Source organism: Bos indicus, chromosome 1 (assembly GCF_029378745.1).
Source record: "Bos indicus isolate NIAB-ARS_2022 breed Sahiwal x Tharparkar chromosome 1, NIAB-ARS_B.indTharparkar_mat_pri_1.0, whole genome shotgun sequence".
Classification (NCBI taxonomy): domain Eukaryota; kingdom Metazoa; phylum Chordata; class Mammalia; order Artiodactyla; family Bovidae; genus Bos; species Bos indicus.
This window is the reverse complement of record NC_091760.1, coordinates 55,459,671-55,481,989: the sequence shown is the minus strand read 5'-3', so window position 1 is coordinate 55,481,989 and position 22,319 is coordinate 55,459,671. Positions and strand designations below refer to the sequence as shown.

At 35.5% G+C, this 22,319-nt stretch overlaps 1 pseudogene; it reads right to left on the bottom strand.

The window, feature by feature from the left end:
* Positions 1–8,061: 8,061 nt before the first annotated feature.
* LOC139187294 (craniofacial development protein 2 pseudogene) overlaps positions 8,062–22,319 on the bottom strand; it is a 51,926-nt pseudogene continuing 37,668 nt past the window's right edge.

The window sequence follows — 22,319 nt, the reverse complement described above, 5'->3', positions numbered from 1 at the left end:
AATGCTTATGAAGAAATTAATTTAAAAAGAACTCAGTAATAAACAAATGGGACTGATCAAACTTAACAACCTTATGCACAGCAAAGGAAACCATAAACAAAGTGAGGAAACAACCTATAGAATGGGAGAAAATATTTGCAAAATATGTGACTGAGAAGGGCTTAATTTTCAAAATATACTAACAGCTCATACAACTCAACAAGAATAAAAACAAACAATCCAATTAAAAAAATGGGCAAAAGACCTAAATAGTCATTTTTCCAAAGCAAAAATGCAGGTGGCCACTTCATATTGGTCAGAATGGCCATCATTAAAAAGTCTACAAATAACAAGTGTTGAAGAGGGTGTAGAGAAAAGGCAAACTTCCTGCCCCTTTGGTGGGAATATAGGTTGGTGCAGCCATTATAGAAAACAGTATGGAAGTTCCTCAGAAAACTAAAAATAGAATTAGTGTTGATCCAGCAATCCCACTTCTGGGCATATATCCAGACAAAACTATAATTCAAAAAGATACATGTACCCCTATGTTAATAGCACCCCTATTCACAGCAGCCAAGATATACAAACAATCTGAAAGTCTATCGACAGATGAATTGATAAAGGAGATGTGTACATACATGAAATAGAATATTATACAGCCACAAGAAAGAACAAGATATCGCCATTTGCAGCAACATAGGTGCAACTAAAGATTGCAAGTGAAGTCAAAAAGAGAAAGACAAATTCCATATGATATCACTTATATGTGGAATCTAAAATATGATGTAAGTGAACCTATCTATGAAACAGAAACAGAATCACAGACATAAAGAACAGATTGGTGGTTGCCAAGGGGGAGAGCTGCCAAGCAGATGTAAACTTTTATATAAAGATTGAATAAACAACAAGGTCTTACTGTGTAACACAAGTGACTATTTTCAATATCCTGTGATAAACCATAACATTTAAAAAGAGAATGTAAATATATGGATAACTAAATCACTTTTCTCCACAGCAGAAATTAATACAACATAGTAAATCAACTATACTTCAATTTTAGAATTATATTGATTGATTGAAAAATAAAAAGATCTCAGTAGTGATTAAACAATGCAGAAAAAAACAGTATCATGTATTGGTATAAATTAGGTCTAACTGGTTATTGTATCATTTAGAGTTTGTGTTTCTCTGTTGGGGAGGGAGGTGGAAGGGGGGGTTCAGGATGGGAGCACGTGTACACCCATGGCAGATGCATGTTGATGTATGGCAAAACCAATACAATATTGTAAAGTGAAAAAACAATGATAATAATAAAAAAATAAATAAAATCTATCACTTTTTCCTTAAAAAAAAACAAACAAACAGTATCATGGAAGCTGGAAGTATACAATCTCAGATGTGAAGTCCTTTAAAAATGTATTTTTCCCTATGAGTAGGGCTGGTGTTGCAAAGGAAGTATTTGTCAGACTCCAGGCATAATTTCAATTTGATTAAATGTTTGTAATCGTTCTTGAAATCACGCTACTTATCTAGTCTGATTTGATTGTCTGGTTGCTTAACACTTAGAAAAGTGTATCATGGTGCTATTTCATGGGCTGGATTTTTAAAAGACACAGAAATTCTATACATGCATTACTCTGCAAGAACATTGTATTTTTGAGAGCTCAGTATCTAGTATATTGTGATGAATCCATTAAAAATATTTGGCAAAGTAGATGATGTAATACATGATTTCCTGCATAGATGGGATCTATATTCTACAGGTGTCTTTTTTAATTACTACAGTTTGGTGATTATTCATGTTGGACTTACTATGATAACTCGATAACCATTGCTACATATTATTATCAACCTGAAGTCAACAATGCTAAGAGCTCCTTTTAGGCTTTCAACTGTTTATAATCTAAGCATAAAAATGAAAAGATTACTGAATGGAGGCTACAGATAAAAGAGAATATCTTCTATGTTGTTTCCAATAGAAAAGTAACATCATTTTTATTAGTCACCTTTCTTTTTTAGTTTATGTTTTTGGGATGAGTAGTGGAAAGAACACGGTTCTAGAAATCACAATATCATAGCTTTAATCCATCCAGGGTTTCTACCAAATTGAATGTGTGAAAAATGTCATTTAGAGATTCTGAAATTCAGTTTCCTCATGGTATACTGCATGATTAATTCTACAACTTTTTCATTTCATTTATTATTTTATAATTAGCTTGAATCCCTTTCCCAAATTCTTGAATGTAGGTTCTTAGAAATCTAAACAAAAAAATTCATTTTGAAATTGATACTTAGTGTGTAATAGTTGACTCTGACATGGTTCCTCCATCTCTCTAAAAATCACTTTATTGACAAGTAACATTTAAAAAGTCATTCTGAAAAGGTACAAAGACATATAGTCACCATCAGTAAGACTTGCCTTTGGAAAAGAGAGGGTTGAACGCATGTTATTATATATTCACGGGGTGCGAGAAGAACTGTCATTGTGCCATTGATATTCTTCATGCTTAAGAACTGAAACAAAAGAAATGGCAGATTTACCATAAAACTGTCACACAGATTTCCTGCTTGTGATATATAGGGAATTCTATGCTTCATACTGTTTATTTATATAAATGTTAGGGTATATTACAGTATATATTTATAAACATAAATGTCCCATAAATATACTGATATTACTATGATGATTTAACAATGGTATGTGTGTGTATACATGTATGTATGTTGTGTGTGCATGCTCACACACAGATTTATGTCTATCAGGAAAGAGAAAACAATGGAAAAAGAAATAAAGGAATTGAAGTAATCTAAATTGAAATATAATTATATTGAATGTATTAAAGGCAGTGATCTTTTAAAATAGTAAGCTGTATACTGGATGAAAAGGCTATAATTAATCTGAATTGGAATTTATTTCCATTTAGCAGTGGAGATAGTACAGCATGATCTCATTGTGAAAGAAAACCACATAGTGTGAAAATCTTACACTGAATAGTAAAGGGAAAAAAGAAGTTATTAGTGTGCTGGACAGTTGAACTGAATTACTGTCTTACAGTCTAAAGTAATTTACATATCAGAATGTAAGCTTGTATTCAGAGCAAATTCATAAATTAGACCTGATCTGACAAGGAAAACAAATAAACATAAAATGTATTCACAGATAAAAGCCTGGGTTGTTTCAGAATAAAGAAACTCTTCAGTTGTGGAAGGAAATAATATAAAAAATGTATCTGCATCTTTGCAACAAATATCAGTGTTATAGTACAGGAACTAAAATACTTAAATATAATAGAAAAATAACACTATTTATAGCTCATTTTCAAGAGTAGGCAGCTAGCCAAGTCTATATTTACCACTTGTGAAATATTCTGCCTGAAGAAAGCAGTTCTTTTCTGGTAATGAGGTTTCCTGAGTCAGTGTTTCTTCAAGAAGCATCTGTACCACCTGGCAACTTCTTAGAAATGCAAATTCTGACCCCACCCAAAATCAGTGGAATCAGAAAATAAGGGGGAAGACTACCTTCCATGTGATTCTCATGTACATGAGAATTTGAGAAGCAACAGCTTAGTGATAAAGTAGAGAAATTGGATAGTAACTATTTTCCGTCATCATGAAATCACTATGAACTAGATTTCATACTTATGTTTCTTAACAACCTTCAAAAGGTTCTACTGAAGTCACTAGACAAATATATCTTTAGATTTTAATAATTTTTTACCATATAAATATCTAAGAGGCTTATTATTGCCAAACAATAGTCAATAGTTCAGTGAAATAAAATATGTGCAAACGACATCTTATATGCCAGACTTTAAGCCTTGTTTGCAACCAAATGTCCTATCCCCTCACTTCATAGTATAAACACCATTAAACTGGCCAAGGAAAGGAAAGGAATGGAGATAAAGTAGGTAGTGAACTTGAGTTCATCTAAATTTATTTCTTCTGCTATAAAAAGTGAAAGTCAAGTAACCTTAAGCTTCCTTCACACATTTTCTTGTGCTGCTGCTGCTGCTAAGTCACTTCAGTCATGTCCGACTCTGTGCGACCCCACAGAGGGCAGCCCACCAAGCTTCCCCGTCCCTGGGATTCTCCAGGCAAGAGTACTGGAGTGGGTTGCCATTGCCTTCTCCAATGCATGAAAGTGAAGAGTGAAGTCGCCAGTCGTGTCCGACTTTTAGCGACCCCATGGACTGCAGCCTACCAGGCTCCTCCTCCCATGGGATTTTCCAGGCAAGAGTACTGGAATGCCGTGCCATTGCCTTCTCCATTTTCTTGTGCATCTATTCATAATATATACAACTAGAGAGGAACAATGAGACCAAGAATCTTATGAGAGAATCTAGTAACAGAATCTAGAATCTAGTAACAATAATAGAAAATGGTGACATCAATTTGTATGACAGTTGAATTCCTCACTCAGAACTCTTACCCATCTACATTATGTTTTGCAATAATGACTATGCAGCATATAAAGAAACCTTTATAGTCACATCTGGAGTTCAGCAACATATGGTGCTTCTAGTAGAAAAAGAGAAAGTAAAAAATATACAAGGAATTGTTTTTATGGTTCAAAGGTAATTTAACTTGTAGTCCTTAAAAAACTGTTTTTATTGAAAAGGATTATGGCCAGTGAGAGTATGTACAGAAATGAGATAAGTATGAGTCAAAGAGTTTCCATTAAAAACAAATGTTTATCTTTTGAAGACTAACTTATTCTTTGCATCTTATTATACACTTCAGTATATCTTCAAATTTTTATTTTTAGAACAGACTTTGCTACGGATTATGGGTGAAGGCATTACATCTTTTGCTAGGTCTTTCTAAGGATGAGTATGTACTTTTATTTGTCTTCAAGGATTCTCCACATTTTATATATATGAATGTATACATGTACATGTGTATATAGCATCATGATGTTTGAAGGTATATAAAAGTGTTCATTCCAGTTACTCTTACTCTGAACACCTTCTACTGAAAAATTTCACTTTGACTTGAGAAAAAAAATAGACACAGAGCTCCAACTAGAACTGGGCACTATTTGGTAGGATTTTTGAGAGTATCCTTTAAAGACTTAGCAGATCAGGGATTTAATTTTTTAATGAAGTCACTAAGAAAGAATGATGGTATAGCCTACATTTTATTTTTTAGATATCTATTTCAAATTTGAACTTGTTAGTCTATTGGAGAGTGTCCACCTGAACTCTGATGGACTAACTGGCACTGGACTTGCCCTCTTACTGGGCAAGTTTGTGACATCTACAAACTGGATAAAATATATAGTTGCTGTTTGGATACACTGGGTAACAAGCAGCAAATGGCTGTGACAACTAAGAGAAGGGAAATCAGTTAGATGAGCCCAAAACTCAACCAGATTTTCCATGTGGAGACACTTTCTGAACTGAAGACAATTTCTGGACAGAGATCTAAGCAGAAAACATGAAATTTTCACAGTGAATACACAAGAGTGTTCCAAAGTGGTAGAGGCAATACTATTAGTATCTTATTCTCAAGTGATTCAAGAATTAAAAAAAAAAATCTTGAAGATGCAGATATTGGATTTCAGGAAGAAGTGGCTGAAATTTATAAGACAGAGCACTTCACAGGAGAGAACACCAAAGAAAACACTAACAAATTTTGCAGGGGAATCCCATTGACTTTCTTGCTGAATATACAAAGATTTTTTGGTAAAGGCACAAAAAAAAACAACAAATATGCACAATATAAAATTGAATTAGACTTCATCAAAGTCAAAAAGTTCAGTTCTCCCAAAGACACCTAAAGGAAAATTAAAAGACCATAAAATGGGAGAAAATACTTGCATATACACAATTAAGGAATTGTACTTCAAATATGAAATGAATTCTTATAGATCAATAAGAAGAAAATGAACAACACAATAAAAAATGAACAAACTATTTGAAAGGATATAACACAAAAGGATATATATGCATAGCTAATAAATACATTAAAAATGCTTCAATCACCAAAGAAATGCAAGTTAAAAACATGATATACCATTACACATCCACTAAACTGGCAAAAATTAAAAAGTCTAACAATATCAAGTATTGATGAGGATACAATACATCTATATGCTCACATATTCCTGCAAGAAAAATTAAATTGTATGGTCATACTGAAAAACATTTGGGCGGTTTAGAATAGAGTTCAGTTCAGTTCAGTCTCTCAATCATGTCCGACTATTTGCGACCCCAAAAACCACAGCATGCCAGGTCTCCCTGTCCATCACTAACTCCCAGAGTTTACCCAAACTCATGTGCATCGAGTCGGTGATGCCATCCAACCATCTCATCCTCTGTTGTCCCCTTCTCCTCCTGCCCTCAATCTTTCCCAATCAGGGTCTTCTTGAATTAGTCAGCTCTTTGAATCAGGTGGTCAAATTATGGGAGTTGCAGTCCTACCAATGAACACCCAGGACCGATCTCCTTCAGAATGGACTGGTTGGATCTCCTTGTAGTCCAAGGGACTGTCAAGAGTCTTCTCCAGCACCACAGTTCAAAACATCAATTCTTCAGCACTCAGCTTTCTTCACAGTTCACCTCTCACATCCATACATGACCACTGGAAAAAACATAGCCTTGACTAGATGGACCTTTGCTGACCAAGTAACATCTCTGCTTTTTAATATGCTGTCTAGGTTGGTCATAACTTTCCTTCCAAGGAGTAAGCGACTTTTAATTTCATGGCTGCAATCACCATCTACAGTGATTTTATAGCCCAAAAAAATAAAGTCTGACACTGTGTCCACTCTTTCCCCATCTATTTCCCATGAAGTGATGGAACCAGATGCCATGATCTTCGTTTTCTGAATGTTGAGCTTTAAGCCAACTTTTTCACTCTCCACTTTCACTTTCATCAAGAGGCTTTTTAGTTCCTCTTCACTTTCTGCCATAAGGGTGGTATCATCTGCATAGCTGAGGTTATTGATATTTCTCCCGGCAATCTTGATTCCAGCTTGTGTTTCTTCCAGTCCAGCGTTTCTCATGATGTACTCTGCATATAAGCTAAATAAGCAGGGTGACAATATACAGCCTTGATATACTCCTTTTCCTATTTGGAACCAGTCTGTTGTTCCATGTCCAGTTCTAACTGTTGCTTCCTGACCTGCATACAAATTTCTCAAGAAGCAGATCAGGTGGTCTGGTATTCCCACCTCTTTCAGAATTTTCCACAGTTTCTTGTGATCCACACAGTCAAAGGCTTTGGCATAGTCAATAAAGCAGAAATAGATGTTTTTCTGGAACTCTCTTGCATTTTCCATGATCCAGCAGATGTTGGCAATTTGATCTCTGGTTCCTCTGCCTTTTCTAAAACCAGCTTGAACATCAGGAAGTTCACGGTTCACATATTGCTGAAGCCTGGCTTGGAGAATTTTGAGCATTACTTTACTAGCATGTGAGATGACTGCAATTGTGAGGTAGTTTGAGCATTCTTTGGCATTGCCTTTCTTTGGGATTGGAATGAAAACTGATCTTTTCCAGTCCTGTGGCCACTGCTGAGTTTCCCAAATTTGCTGGCATATTGAGTGCAGCACTTTCACAGCATCATCTTTCAGGATTTGGAATAGCTCAACTGGAATTCTATCACCTCCACTAGCTTTGTTCGTAGTGATGCTTTCTAAGGCCCACTTGACTTCACATTCCAGGATGTCTGGCTCTAGGTCAGTGATCACACCATCATGATTATCTGGGTCATGAAGATCTTTTTTGTACAATTCCTCTGTGTATTCTTGCCATCTCTTCTTAATATCTTCTGCTTTTTTTTAGGTCCATACCATTTCTGTCCTTTATCGAGCCCATCTTTGCATGAAATGTTCCTTTGGTATCTCTGATTTTCTTGAAGAGATCTCTAGTCTTTCCCATTCTGTTGTTTTCCTCTATTTCTTTGCATTGATTACTGAAAAAGGCTTTCTTATGTCTTCTTACTATTCTTTGGAATTCTGTATTCAGATGTTTATATCTTCCCTTTTCTCCTTTGCTTTTCATTTCTCTTCATTTCACAGCTATTTGTAAGGCCTCCCCAGACAGCCATTTTGCTTTTTTACATTTCTTTTCCCTGGGGATGGTCTTGATCCCTGTCTCCTGTACAGTGTCACGAACCTCATTCCATAGTTCATCAGGCACTCTATCAGATCTAGGCCCTTAAATCTATTTCTCACTTCCACTGTATAATCATAGGGATTTGATTTAGGTCATACCTGAATGTTCTGGTGGTTTTCCCTACTTTCTTCAATTTAAGTCTGAATTTGGCAATAAGGTGTTCATGGTCTGAGCCACAGTCAGCTCCTGGTCTTGTTTTTGCTGACTGTATAGAGCTTCTCCATCTTTGGCCGCAAAAAATATAATCAATCTGATTTCGGTGTTGACCATCTGGTGATGAAATGATACTCACAGAAAACTAGTCAATCTAATCACACTGGGACCATAGCCTTGTCTAACTCAATGAAACTAAGCCATGCCCATGGGGCTACCCAAGATGGGCAGGTCATGGTGGAGAGATCTGACAGAACTGTACTTTAGAGATTAAAAAATAATAACAGTAAGTGTGCTGTGACCATGTGATGTGGGTGGAGAGACTGACTTCAAAGGAACATGAGGAGACATCTTAAGGTTAAATAAGCGTTTTATATCTTGATTGGTTTGCTAGTTACACATGCATATACATTTGTCAAAACTCAGAGCAATATACTTAAAATGATTTCCTTTTATTGTAACTAAATTATATTAAAAAAAAAGTTGATTTTAAAGCAAAATAGACAAATAACAATAGTTACTCATTTTAGCTCATTAAATAATGTAGGAATCCAAGAGACTCCACTGACATTAAATAATTAGTTAATTAATTAAAAGTGGAGAAACTCACAGTAGAATGTCAATGTCTAAAGACAGAAGGAATCTGGAAAATCACCACTTAGAAACCTTATTCAAAATAATTAACTCAGCCAAGAAGTATCAATAAATGTTAAATGAGTAAGTAAATGTTTGCTGGGAAATGTGATATTTACATATTTTCAAATACCTCCAAATAAAATACATATTGAATACATACAAAAGAAAGTGATTTATAGTCAAGAAACATGACAAACCCTACTTTAAGTGATGAAAGTCCACAAACTGCATACTACCTGATAAGATACCTTCATTTCAGGATATTCCTGGCAAAAGTACACACCCTAAATCTAATTCCAAAGAAACATAAATGTAAGTTAAAGAATATTTACAAAATCATTGGAGGAATCTAAAGAAACATGATAAATAAATGAAGCACATGATCAATGATTGGATTATTTGATATAAAGGACATTATTGGTACAACACTTGAGTGGAATCTGATTATCAGATAATAGCATGTATCAGAGTTAATTTTCCAATTCTGATGGTTGTAATCTGGTTATATAAGCGAATATCCTGATTCAAGAAAATATATTCTAGTATTCTGAAATACTGGCATACCTTTTAAGTAAAGTAAGTGAAGTAAAGTCACTCAGTCCTGTCTGGCTCTTTGCGACCCCATGGACTGTAGCCTATCAGGCTCCTCCATCCATGGGATTTTCCAGGCAAGACTACTGGAGTGGGTTGCCATTTCCTTCTCCAGGAGATCTTCCCCACCCCGGGACCGAACCCGGGTCTCCCACATTGTAAACAGACGCTTTACCATCTGAGCCACCAGGGAAGTCTAATTTACTCTCAAATTATTCAAGAATAAAGGGAGTAAGAAAATCTCTCAGTACTATTTATGCTTAAATTTTACTAACTTCTTAGAGGGTTCATTAGAGCCATAAAATGAAGAAACTAATATTTCCCCAGCCTGATAAAAACCACATATCCATTTTTACTAGACACAGAATAGCATTATCTTTACAAAATGCATATGGAAGTCCTGCGTGTCAGTATAAAGCTAATAGCACTTACCAAACATGATTGGAAAAATAATATTGTATATATATATATATATATATATATATATATTACACAAAAATCATTCTTTAAACAATATTCACCAGGATGTTCAAAACCCTCATATTTTAAAGCAATTATTGTTGATTATCATCTTCAGAGATTTTGGTTAGCCAGTTTTTTAATTTAGTCTCCACCACAAAAAAATTAGGGCTTCCCTGGTGGCTCAAACAGTAAAGAATCCACCTGCAATGCAAGTGACCTGGGTTCAATCTCTGGGTCAGGAAGATCCCTTGGAGAAGGAAATGGCTACCCACTCCAGCATTCTTGCCTGAAGATCACTTTCCACCCCTTTTCCTGGCCCATTTAATATAGCTTAAATAGTTGAGTATGCAAACCACTGAACTATTATTATCTTTCAAGGTGACATGCTTACTTTACACTCTTAATTTTTCTGATTTTTATTCTGAGATTCTACACTTCAGCTCCAAATACTGTATTAATACCTCCAACTTTCCAAAGCCTTGATCTAATTCAAATTCAGACATTACATTTTAAGACATTTTCATATTTTCAGAGTAATGTGTTAAACTATAAAGTCACTGATCATGAACTTTTCAAAACAAACAAACAAAGTATAGCCAGGGTCATCAGTACACATAAGTACATCAAGCCAGCTGTTAAAATATTGAGATATTTCCATTCTCCTTGATATTTGGGCTTCCCTGGTGGCTCAAGTGATAAGGAATCTGCCTGCAATGTGGGAGACCTGAGTTCAGTCCCTGGGTTGGGAAGACCCCTTGGATGAGGGTGTGGAAACCCACTCCAGTATTCTCGCCCAGAGAATCCCCTTGGACAGAGGAGTGTGGCAGGCTATAGTCAATGGGGTTGCAAAGAGTTGGACACAACTAAGTGACAAAGCACAGCACTTGATACTTAGCTGCGTTTCTGAACCAGAAATATTCACTGTGGTCTTTTCACTGTGATCTTTGCCAAACCTGATGCCATGTCAGGATCCCTCCTCTGAACTCATTATCCTGAAACTAAGGACATCAGGATAGGAATACCAGAGGGCCTCCAGAATTCATTTTCAGAACCATGGCCAGTGTCTTCAAGGACTTGCCCATGAGTCACAGGTCACAGTACTGTGTTGTGTATTTGAAAGCTTTTAAAGGAACAGATCTTAAAAGTTCTCATAACAAGCAAAAAATAAATAAAAATAGTAACTGTATGAGGTGATGAATATTAACTAAACTTACCATGGAAGTCATTCTGCAATATATATTTATACCAAATCATTTTGTTATACACCTTAAACTTATATAATGTAATCTACCAATTATGTCTCAATAAAAGTGGAAGAAAAAGTATTTTTAACATCACCTGGGGAATGTCCACTTATCCACACAAATCAGTTTCTTACATTTGTCTGTACTGATCATTTCCTCTAAATTTTATTTATGTTACTATTGTCTCAAACAAAATCTCTAAAGTGAAATTATTTACCTTATTCATAAATACCTTAAAAGGTAAACATACACTAGTATTGAACACTTTGAATTCTTATACTAATTTTATTCATTTTACAAAAGTCACTACATTATTAGTTTTATTTTAGGGAGATGACCCAATATAAATCTACTTTTCCCTATTAAGTTCCCAGGTGATGATAATACTGCAGAACTAAGGATCACACATTGAGAACCATTGGTATAGATAGGAACAGTCATTCTAAACTCTTGCTATGACAATACAGTTATTCAAAATAACTTTATTCTTCCGTGGATTTTTATTTACTTTAATTGTGATAAAATACAGATACAAAATTTATTACCTTAGCCATTTTTAACTGTGCAGTTCAGTAGTATTATATATATTCACAGGTGGATTCTTTACTGACTGAGCTACCAGGAACCATTCCATATATATTCACACTATTGTGCAACCAATCTCCAGAAGAGCTCTTTTCAATTTGTTGAACTCTGTATCCTTTAAACAATACCGAATTCTCTACTCATTAGCAATCTAATTTCTGTTTCTATGAATCTGACTACACTATATACTTCATATAAGTGGAATCACATAGGATTTGTCTTTTTGCAATTGGCAGGTCAAAAAGCAACAGTTAGAACTGGACATGGAACAACAGACTGGTTCCATTTGCAAAAGGAGTACATCAAAGCTGTATATTGTCACTTTGCATACTTAACTTATATGCAGAGTACATCATGTGAAATGCTGGGCTGGATAAGTACAAGCTGGAATTAAGATTGAAGGGAGAATATCAATAACCTCAAATATGCAGGTGACACCACCCTTAAGGCAGAAAGTGAGGAGGAACTAAAGAGCCTCTTGATGAAAGTGAGAGAGGAGAGTGAAAAAGCCGGCTTAAAACTTAATCAAAAAAACAAATATCATAGCATCCAGTCCCATCACTTCTTGGCAAATAGATGGGAAAACAATGGAAATAATGACAGACTTTATTTTGGGGGGCTCCAAAATCACTTCAGATGGTGACGGCAGCCATAAAATTAAAAGACACTTGTCCCTTGGAAGAAAAACTATGACCAACCTAGACAGCATATTAAAAAGCAGAGACATTACTTTTCTGACAAAGGTCCATCTAGTCAAGGCTGTGGTTTTTCCAGTAGTTGTGTATGGATGTGAGAGTTGGACTGTGAAGAAAGCTGAGTGCCGAAGAACTGATGCTTTAGAGCCTTGAACTGAAAGGAGATCCAACTAGTCCATCCTAAAGGAAATCAATTCTGAATATTCATTGAAAGGACTGATGCTGAAGTTGAAACTTCAGTACTTTAGCCACCTGACGAGAAGAACTGATTCACTGGAAAAGACCCTGATGTTGGGAAAGATGGAAGATGGGAGGAGAAGGGGATGACAGAGGATGAGATGGTTGGATGGCATCACTGATGCGATGGACATGAGTTTGAGCAGGCTCCAGGAATTGGTGATGGATAGGGAAGCCTGGTGTGCTGCAGTCCATGGGGTTGCAAAGAGTCGAACAAGACTGAATAACTGAACTGACTAACTGAATGTTGTCAAGTTTCATTCATGATGCAGCAGGTATCAGGATTTTCTTCCTTTTTAAAGTTGAATACTAGGCTATTGTACAGAGTATGTGCTCAGTCGCTGAGTCACATCTGACTGTGACTCCATGGACTGTAGCCTGCCAGGCTCCCCTCTCCATGGCATTTCTCCAGCACTGGAGCAGGTTGCCATCTCCCTTCTCCAGGGCTTTCCAACCCAGAAATTGAACTCATGTCTCCTGCACTGGTAGGAGGATTCTCTACCACTGGGTCACCAGGAAAGCCCATGCTATTGTACATATACACCACATTTTATTTATCCATGTATCCATTGAGGGACACATGGGTTTCTTCCACCTTTTGACTATTGTGATTAATGCTTGCTATGAACACATGTATACAAATATCTTTGTGATCTCGCTTTCAACTCTTTTAAAGTTGAAAAATTGGATCACATTGTAATTTTATTTTTAATTTTTTGAGAAACTGCCACGTGGATTTCCATAGTGACAGCACCATTTTGCATTGCCACCAATAGTATACAGGGGTTACAATTTCTCCACATCAACACTTTTTCTTTTATATTATATATATAGTTTTCCATATTGACTGAACCATTTTCATTTCTACCAATAGTACACTGTGGTTATAATTTCTCCACATTCTCAACCAACACTTTTTCTTTTTTTATACATATATAAAGTAGCCATCCTAATGGGTATAAATTACATACTATTTAAAAAAATATAAAACCAAAGCATATTAAAGTTACGTAACTTATGAAAAATGTTTCTCAAGGATTTTCTCTGGTGTCTTTGATCTTTTTCTTTTTTCCTGAGTTAAATATTCAAGGTTAGAATCTTATTTTAGCTATATAGTTATTTTGAGATATTATACATAATTTCTTAACTATAATCTTTATTTTAACATGAAAAAGTCACTATTGACTAAAATAATACTTTTACAATGTTACTAAAATGGTGATGGTTATTAATGTCACTAATGATTCACCCTGGATAACAAAAACCATAGGGACATAGAAGTTAGACTTTTTTCTGGTCTCATTTTTACAAATTCTGAATGTTGTATTAAATAGCATTTCCCCAGTAAATCTCATGGACCTAGTTCCAATACTAATTAGCTGTTCTGGCTTTTAACCCATCTCCAGGGAACTTTCCACTTCCTTTTTTTAGCATTAGTATAGAACATTTTTTGCCCTTTCTGTTTTTGCATGTAGTTTATTCTTTCTATTTCTATATTTTTATCTATAAACAAACCCGTTTTATCTTTTTATAATGAGATATATTGGCATACAATATTAGTACTAGTTTTATCTAACTCCCATTTTGATGATCTGTGACTTAAATTATCCTGGCATATTTTACCTGCAAGAGTCTTAAGACAAAAAAATCCCAATCCACAGAGGACAACAAATTACTATCGGAATCCCACAGTCCTCTGGGCCAGCAAACAAATTTCAAAAAGAGTTTCTATGTACACAGGTAAACCTACTCCTTTAGGATACTCTTCCCATTATGAACTACTTCTTACATCAATACAGTTTCTTCTTAAGTAGTCATTGGGTGGAGAATGGATATTCTTAGCAAAAAAGAATTAAATATAAAGGACTTACCATGCAGAAGTTCAAATTTTGATATGGGGTCTGAAAAAATGCATGTGAATAAACTAGTAAGCACTATTTCCCATCTAATTTGTAACCTAAAGTTGTATCTCTTTTCTTTAGACATTTAAGATCCAATTTTTAAAGTGCTTTAAAATAATATAAAGTACACACACATATTGGTAAACAATTCACTTTGGAGATGGTTATTGCAAAATTAATTTTTAAAATAAAAGTCCATGGCTGGGTTGTCTGTTTGAGTATATGTTTGAAAGACAAAACTGTATGTAGAAAAGTTTAGAGGAGATTACTTATTAAAAAGTAAGAATTACATGAAAATATTTATTAAATTATATTAAAATATTACATCAAAGTTTAGTGAGTATATTTCATCCACCTAGAGACAAGATTGGCCTCTGCATCAAATGATTACTAATTACAAGAGGCAGTGGACTGGATTTATTAAGCATTCAGACCAGATACCCTGTGTTCAAATTCTGATTCTCCCACTTGCCTGCTCTGTGCTGTGCTTAGTTGCTCAGTTGTGTCCTACTCTTTGTGACCCCATGGGCTTAAGTTCACAACGCTCCTCTGTCCATGGGGATTCTCCAGGCAAGAATACTGGAGTGGGTTTCCAGGCCCCCCTCCAGGGCCTGCTTTCTAATCCCTAGCAAATTATTATATTTATTTGTTCCTTCTTGGTGTTTTCTCATCTGTAAAACAGGAGTAAAAAATCTACACTATAGTTATTCCAAAGAATCAGTTTTTCTAAATTTTCTATAATATTAATACATAATAGATATATACATAATTTTCTGGAGCTCAAATGCTTATGTTTAAAAGTGAGATCTCCAAAATTTCCTGGGACTCCAAAGATCCCATTAGAAAGTTGCAGATCTAAAGCCTCAATCCCTTAAAATCAGTATTTACCTTTTGGCGTCTATAGAAATTTGCTTAGAAAATCATACTTTTAATAAACAAAACATAATGTTTCAATTATTTCAAGTGATTATTTTAGTGTTGCCTGTAGGATAAATGTCAATTAGCATATTTCAACAAACTATTTATATTTGACTAGATGACACACAGCTTTCACCATTAGTCAGATTCCATATCTCATCAGCTTCATATCTTAGTCATTCTCTTTACTAGGTTAAAAAATATATCGTATTTCAGATTTTTCATTAAGGTGGCAGCAACTATTGGCAGCCTCCAAGTCTGTGCATTTCAATTTAAAGTAGATGTAGAAATTGTGAAGAGTTTTCTCATAGAAGACTATACACAGCCCTCTTTTGTATGTTTGAGACAGAAATTAGAGACAGCTACTATAAACCATGAAAATAATTTATTCCTTTAAGCAATGACCCACTTGCTAACCCAATATGTCCTCACTAAATGGACATAAGGTAAAGAATGTGTAGACCTAGTGGAGAGGAAATCTAAGCAAATTTTTGAACTATTTAAAACCTGAAATATTTTTTAAAGTTTCAATTTGGGGTTGTAGTGAATGGATACCCATTCCATTTTTTGTTTTATTCATCCTTAAGAACTATTTTTCTGCTTGTTATTTCTCTTAGTGATTTGGATGAAGTTTTTGACAGCTGACAATTCATATATAAATAACAAAGATAAAATTAATTAAAATTAACATTCAGCCCTTAAGACATGGCAGATATTCTGAGTTATTTTACATACATTTAATTTAAAGATATATAACTTACTTATATTATCTCTTTTGTCCATCACAACGACCTTTGAGATAAGTACTATTCTTGTCCTCATTAATTACAGATTATATAACTGATGCACAAAGAAGTTAAGAAAATTGTATGGGGCCACACAAAGAACAAATGATGGGGCTAGGATTTAAACTTACTTATCCTGACTCCTTATTGTCAAATTCAGGCTTAAATTGAAGAAAGTAGGAAAACCACTAGACCATTCAGGTATGACCTAAATCAAATTTGTAACAATTATAGAGTGGAAGTGACAAATAGATTTAAGAGACTAGATCGTATAGACAGAGTGCCTGATTGAACTATGGACAGAGGTTCATGACATTGTACAGGAGACAAGGAGCAAGAACATCCTCAAGAAAAAGAAACACAAAAAAGCAAAATGGCTGTCTGAAGGCTTACAAATAGCTGTGTAAAAAAGAGAAGCAAAAAGCAAAGGAGAAAAGGAAAGATATACCCATTTAAATGCAGAGTTCCAAAGAATAGCATGGAGATATAAGAAAGCCCTCCTCAACAATCAATGCAAAGAAATAGAAGAAATCCACAGAATGGGAAAGACTAGAGATCTCTTCAAGAAAATTAGAGATACCAAGGAAACATTTCATGCAAAGATGGGCTCGATAAAGGACAGAAATGGTATGGACCTAACAGAAGCAGAATATATTAAGAAGAGGTGGCAAGAATACACAGAAGAACTGTACAAAGAGCTTCATGACCCAGATAATCATGATGGTGTGATCACTGACCTAGAGCCAGACATCCTGGAATGTGAAGTCAAGTGGGCCTTAGGAAGCATCACTATGAACAAAGCTAGTGGAGGTGACAGAATTCCAGTTGAGCTATTTCAAATCCTGAAAGATAATGCTGTGAAAGTGCTGCACTCAATATGCTGGCAAATTTGGAAAGCTCAGCAGTGGCCACAGAACTGGAAAAGGTCAGTTTTCAATTCCAATCCCAAAGAAAGGCAATGCCAAGGAATGCTCAAACTACTGCACAATTGCACTCATCTCACACACTTGTTAAGTAATGCTCAAATTTCTCCAACCCAGGCTTCAACAATACATGAACCATGAACTTCCAGATGTTCAAGCTGGTTTTAGAAAAGGCAGAGGAATCAGAGATCCAATTGCCAACATCCTCTGGATCATCGAAAAAGCAAGAGAGTTCCAGAAAAACATCTATTTCTGCTTTATGGACTATGCCAAAGCATTTGACTGTGTGGATCACAATAAACTGGAAAATTCTGAAAAAGATAGGAATACCAGACCACCTGACCTGCGTCTTGAGAAATCCGTATGCAGGTCAGGAAGCACCAATTAGAACTGACATGGAACAACAGACTGGTTCCAAATAGGAAAAGGAGTATGTCAAGGCTGTATATTGTCACCCTGCTTATTTAACTTATATGCAGAGTACATCATGAGAAATGCTGGGCTGGAGGAAGCGCAAGCTGGAATCAAGATTGCTAGGAGAAATATCAATAACCTCAGATATGCAGATGACACCACCTTTATGGCAGAAAGTGAAGAAGAACTAAAGAGCCTCTTGAAAGTGAAAGAGGAGAGTGAAAAAATTGGCTTAAAGCTCAACATTCAGAAAATGAAGATCATGGCATCTGGTCTCATCACTCATTGCAAATAGATGGAGAAACAGTGGAAACAGTGGCAGACTTTATTTTGGGGGGCTCCAAAATCACCAAAGATGGTGACTGCAGCTATGAAATTAAAAGACACTTACTCCTTGGAAGGAAAGTTATGACCAACCTAGATAGCATATTCAAAAGCAGAGACATTACTTTGCCAACAAAGGTTCGTTTAGTCAAGGCTATGGTTTTTCCTGTGGTCATGTATGGATGTGAGAGTTGGACTGTGAAGAAAGCTGAGCGCCAAAGAATTGATGCTTCTGAACTGTCGTGTTGGAGAAGACTCTTGAGAGTCCCTTGCTCTGCAAAGAGATACAACCAGTCCATCTTAATAGAAATCAATTCTGAATATTCATTGGAAGGACTGATGTTGAAGCTGAAACACCAATAATTTGGCCACCTGGTGCAAAGAGCTGACTCACTTGAAAAGACCCTGATACTGGGAAAGTTTGAAGGTGGGAGAAGGGGACAACAGAGAATGAGATGGTTGGATGGCATCACCGACTCAAAGGGCATGAGTTTGATTAAATTCCAGGAGTTGGTGATGGACAGGGAGACCTGGTGTGCTGCAGTCCATGGTGTTGCAAAGAGTTGGACAAGACTGAGCAACTGAAGTGAACTGAACTGATCCTGACTCCAGAATCTAGCCTCTAAGTTGCAACAATAATCTTTCTATTAGGATTCTTTCATTTTTAAATGACAAAATGTCACATTCAAAATAGCTTAAGACAAAAAAAATGCTAAAAATTTGACTTCTTTCACTATTAAATACATTCCAAGAAATATCTTTGGCACTTCTCCCTATATCAGGCCTGTCTCATTCTTTTTTTGGCTTCATTCTCAAGCAAAACTCTTTTAGAGTTGACAGTGGTTGAAATTTTATCCTATCAAAATTCCCATTAGAGGAGAGATATAAAGGTGTGGGTGGGGGCAGGAGAAGGGGGACTTATTTTCCCCAACAGTTTTAGGAAAATATTTGACTATATACTTAATTATATATTAAACAAATGATATTGCCTTGTAATCAATGAGTTTGAGTCACTGAGTCTTGATCACCTTCTTATACAGAGTTGAGTCAAAAGGCATACCTGAAAATGCATACACTGATACAGCTGTAATGGAAAATTATTCACATTTTTCATTATGTCTTTCCACTCTGAATCAAGATCTGTTGATGAGTGCCAGGTTTCTGAATAAATAAAGGAATTATGATGTGAATTATCATTTAGTTAATTAATTACCTAATTAGGTATCAATTATCATTTGAATAATATTTCAAAAATATGCCCATTACTCACCATCCTTGCTATATAGATAGCTGATTCTCTATTAGTTTGATGCCATTTCATTTGTTCTAGTCCACAAAATATCATTAAGGGGATCAATTAACAGTAAAACCCTTTTTTGTGTTATAGACGTTCTGTGATAAACAGATAAAAAGTGGTCAAGAAATTTTCTCCTGTAAACACAGATAATGTGAGATAATTCTTTATCAGTAAGTCAAATGATTTATTCAAATTTAAGTTAAATATATAACAGCAATTATCCTTTTATATTTCATATCATATGTTGATATTATGTTACTTCCAATATTGTAACCTGATAAAGTATTGTTTTATTTTTTACCATAATACTAAAGGTGCATTTCACTTTTCAATATTCTTAGCAGTTATTTGACTTGTGACAATTTTTTCATCTCAAAAGTATATCTTGAATTATGTTTTTGTGTTTTTTGGTCTATTCTCTGCCTTTCATGTCCAATAATTGATTTTCTGTGTTCTTGAAAAACTTGAAGTTTTCCCAAAAGTTTCATCTGTTATAGTTAAAAAGGACATGCCACTAATTAAGAGCATTTCATATTATAAGATACACTGATTAGTAAAAGCAAAAAATTATAAGCCTCTTAAATTTCAGTTTTCAGTTATTCATGAGGTTTTCCTATGATCACTCTCCTATCACTTAATGCCTATAGATTTATTTATTCCAGTACATAAAAATTAATGTTCTGTATTTGCACTGGAACAACAAACATTATTATCTTTTAAAATAAAATATTATTTATTTCAAGCTGTAATATTTACATAACCATTTTCATCTGACACACGCTTGGTCATTAAACCAATACAATTAAGCTTCTGCAAAAGTGACTGTCCCAATGTAAATGGACAGCATAAACTTGATCAAATTATTCAACAGGACATTAACACACTGACCACTAGGAATACAAGGCCTAAATTACCACTGGGAAAATGTGTACACTTAGAAAGTACTGAATGCATGGTTCCCTGATTCTCTTGCAATCTCTGTGGAAATGTCTCCTTGAGTCAAGCTTAACTTCATGAGCTGGAGGAAATATCTGGGGAGGTGTGGCCAAGATAGTGCTGTAAGAGAACCCTGGGATCACCCTCTCCCCCAGGTACACCAAATTATAACTATTTAAAGAGCAACTATCTATAAGAATCACATGAAGACTGGAAAAATAGATTTTCCACAACTAAATACATTAAAAATAAAAAGCACACAAGATGGGAGGAGGGGTAAAAAGACAAGGTAGAACCAAGATCCACCACAAAGAATATGCAACCCACCAATGGGAGAATAATCACAATTTCAGAGGCTCTTGCCAAGAAAGAATGACTCAAATTCCACATCAGGTGTACCAGCCCAGGAGTCATGCCTCAGAAAGACACACCTCTAGAACATCTGGCTCTGAAGACCAGTGGCTGGCTCTTGCATATGGCTGAGATTAGGGGGCTTCAGAAAATAGATACTCTGCTCTTAAATGGCTCGCACAAAATCTCACATACTCAGAGATTACATGCAGAGGCAGTATGTTAAAAAAAGAGCCTGAGTCAGATACACTTGCTAATCTTAAACTTTCAAGAAAGTAAGAGGCAACTGGGACTCCACCCGGGAACATAAATGCTGGCAGAGGCCATTTTGAAAAAGTTCACTCTATCACAAGAAAACTAGTGCTGGAAAGAGCCATTTTGAAGTCTTCCTTCTAATTTATTAGTGCTGGGGGCTTACCTACCCACCAGCAGGCTAGCACCAGACCCAGGAATCCACAAGGTATGAAGCCAGCAGCATAATGTCCCAGCCCCTCATAGCAGGAGTTGAAGCCTCTGAAAGAGGCAAGACCTGGCAGCTAACCAGACTGACAGTCAGCCCCACCTAGCACCACACTCACAGCAGTCAGTCCCACCACAACAGAAGATACCACACAGCCTACACAGAGAGCACTCTGAGAGCATTTAGATTCAGTGACCACACAGGAATATGCTGCTGGGCCCCATAGGACATCTCCTGGGCTGTAAAATCAGAAAACATAACAAACTGACCTAACACATAAAGGTAAACACAAAGATTTCTGCAATATGAGAAGACAGAGGAGTATGTTTCAAATGAAGGAACATGACAAAACCTCAAAAATGAACTAATTAATGTGAGGATATGTAATATATCCATTAAGAAATCAAAGCAATTAATAATCATAAAGATGCCCAACCAATCAGGATAAGAATGAACACAGTGAGAAGTTCAGCAGAGAGTTAGAAAATATAAAAAGCCAAGTAGAAATTAACAATGGAATAGCTTAAATAAAAATTACACTAGAAGGAATCAGCAGTAGAGTAGATGATATAGAGGGACAGATCAGTGAACTGGAAGGCAGTAGTAGAGATCACCCAATTTGAACAACAACAACAAAAAAAAATTAATAAGGACCATGGAAGAGAACTCTGAGACAACATCAAGCATAGTACCTTTTGCATTAGAGAAGTCCCAAAAGAAGAAGAGACAGATAAAGAGGCAGAGAACGTATTTGAAGACATAATAGCTGTAAACTTTCCTAACCTGGGAAAGGAAACAGACATCCAGGAAGAGGAGCCACATAGAATCCCATACAAGATAAACCCAAATAGATTCATAACATGACACTATAACTAAAATGACAAATACTAAAGATAAAGAGAATCTTAAGAGCATCAAGAAAAATTCAGTGAGTTATGTACAAGAAAACTACCATCAGACAATAATCTGACTTTCCAGCAGAAGTTTGCAGGCCAGAAGGGAGTGGAATGATATATTCAAAGTGATAAAATAGAAAAATCTAAACCAAGTATACTCACCCTAGCAAAGCTACCATTCAGATTTTAAGGAGGGATAGTTTTACAGACAAGCAAAAGCTAACAGAGTTCAGAACCTCTAAACTGACTTTACAAAAAATGTTAAAATGACTTCACTAGTAGAAAACAAAAGACTACAGCTAGAAATACAAAAATTATGAAAGGAAAAGTCTTATTGATAAAGGCAAGCATACATTAAAGGTATTAGGTCAAACATTTGTACAACTAGCAGAAAGATTAAAAGATAAAAGTA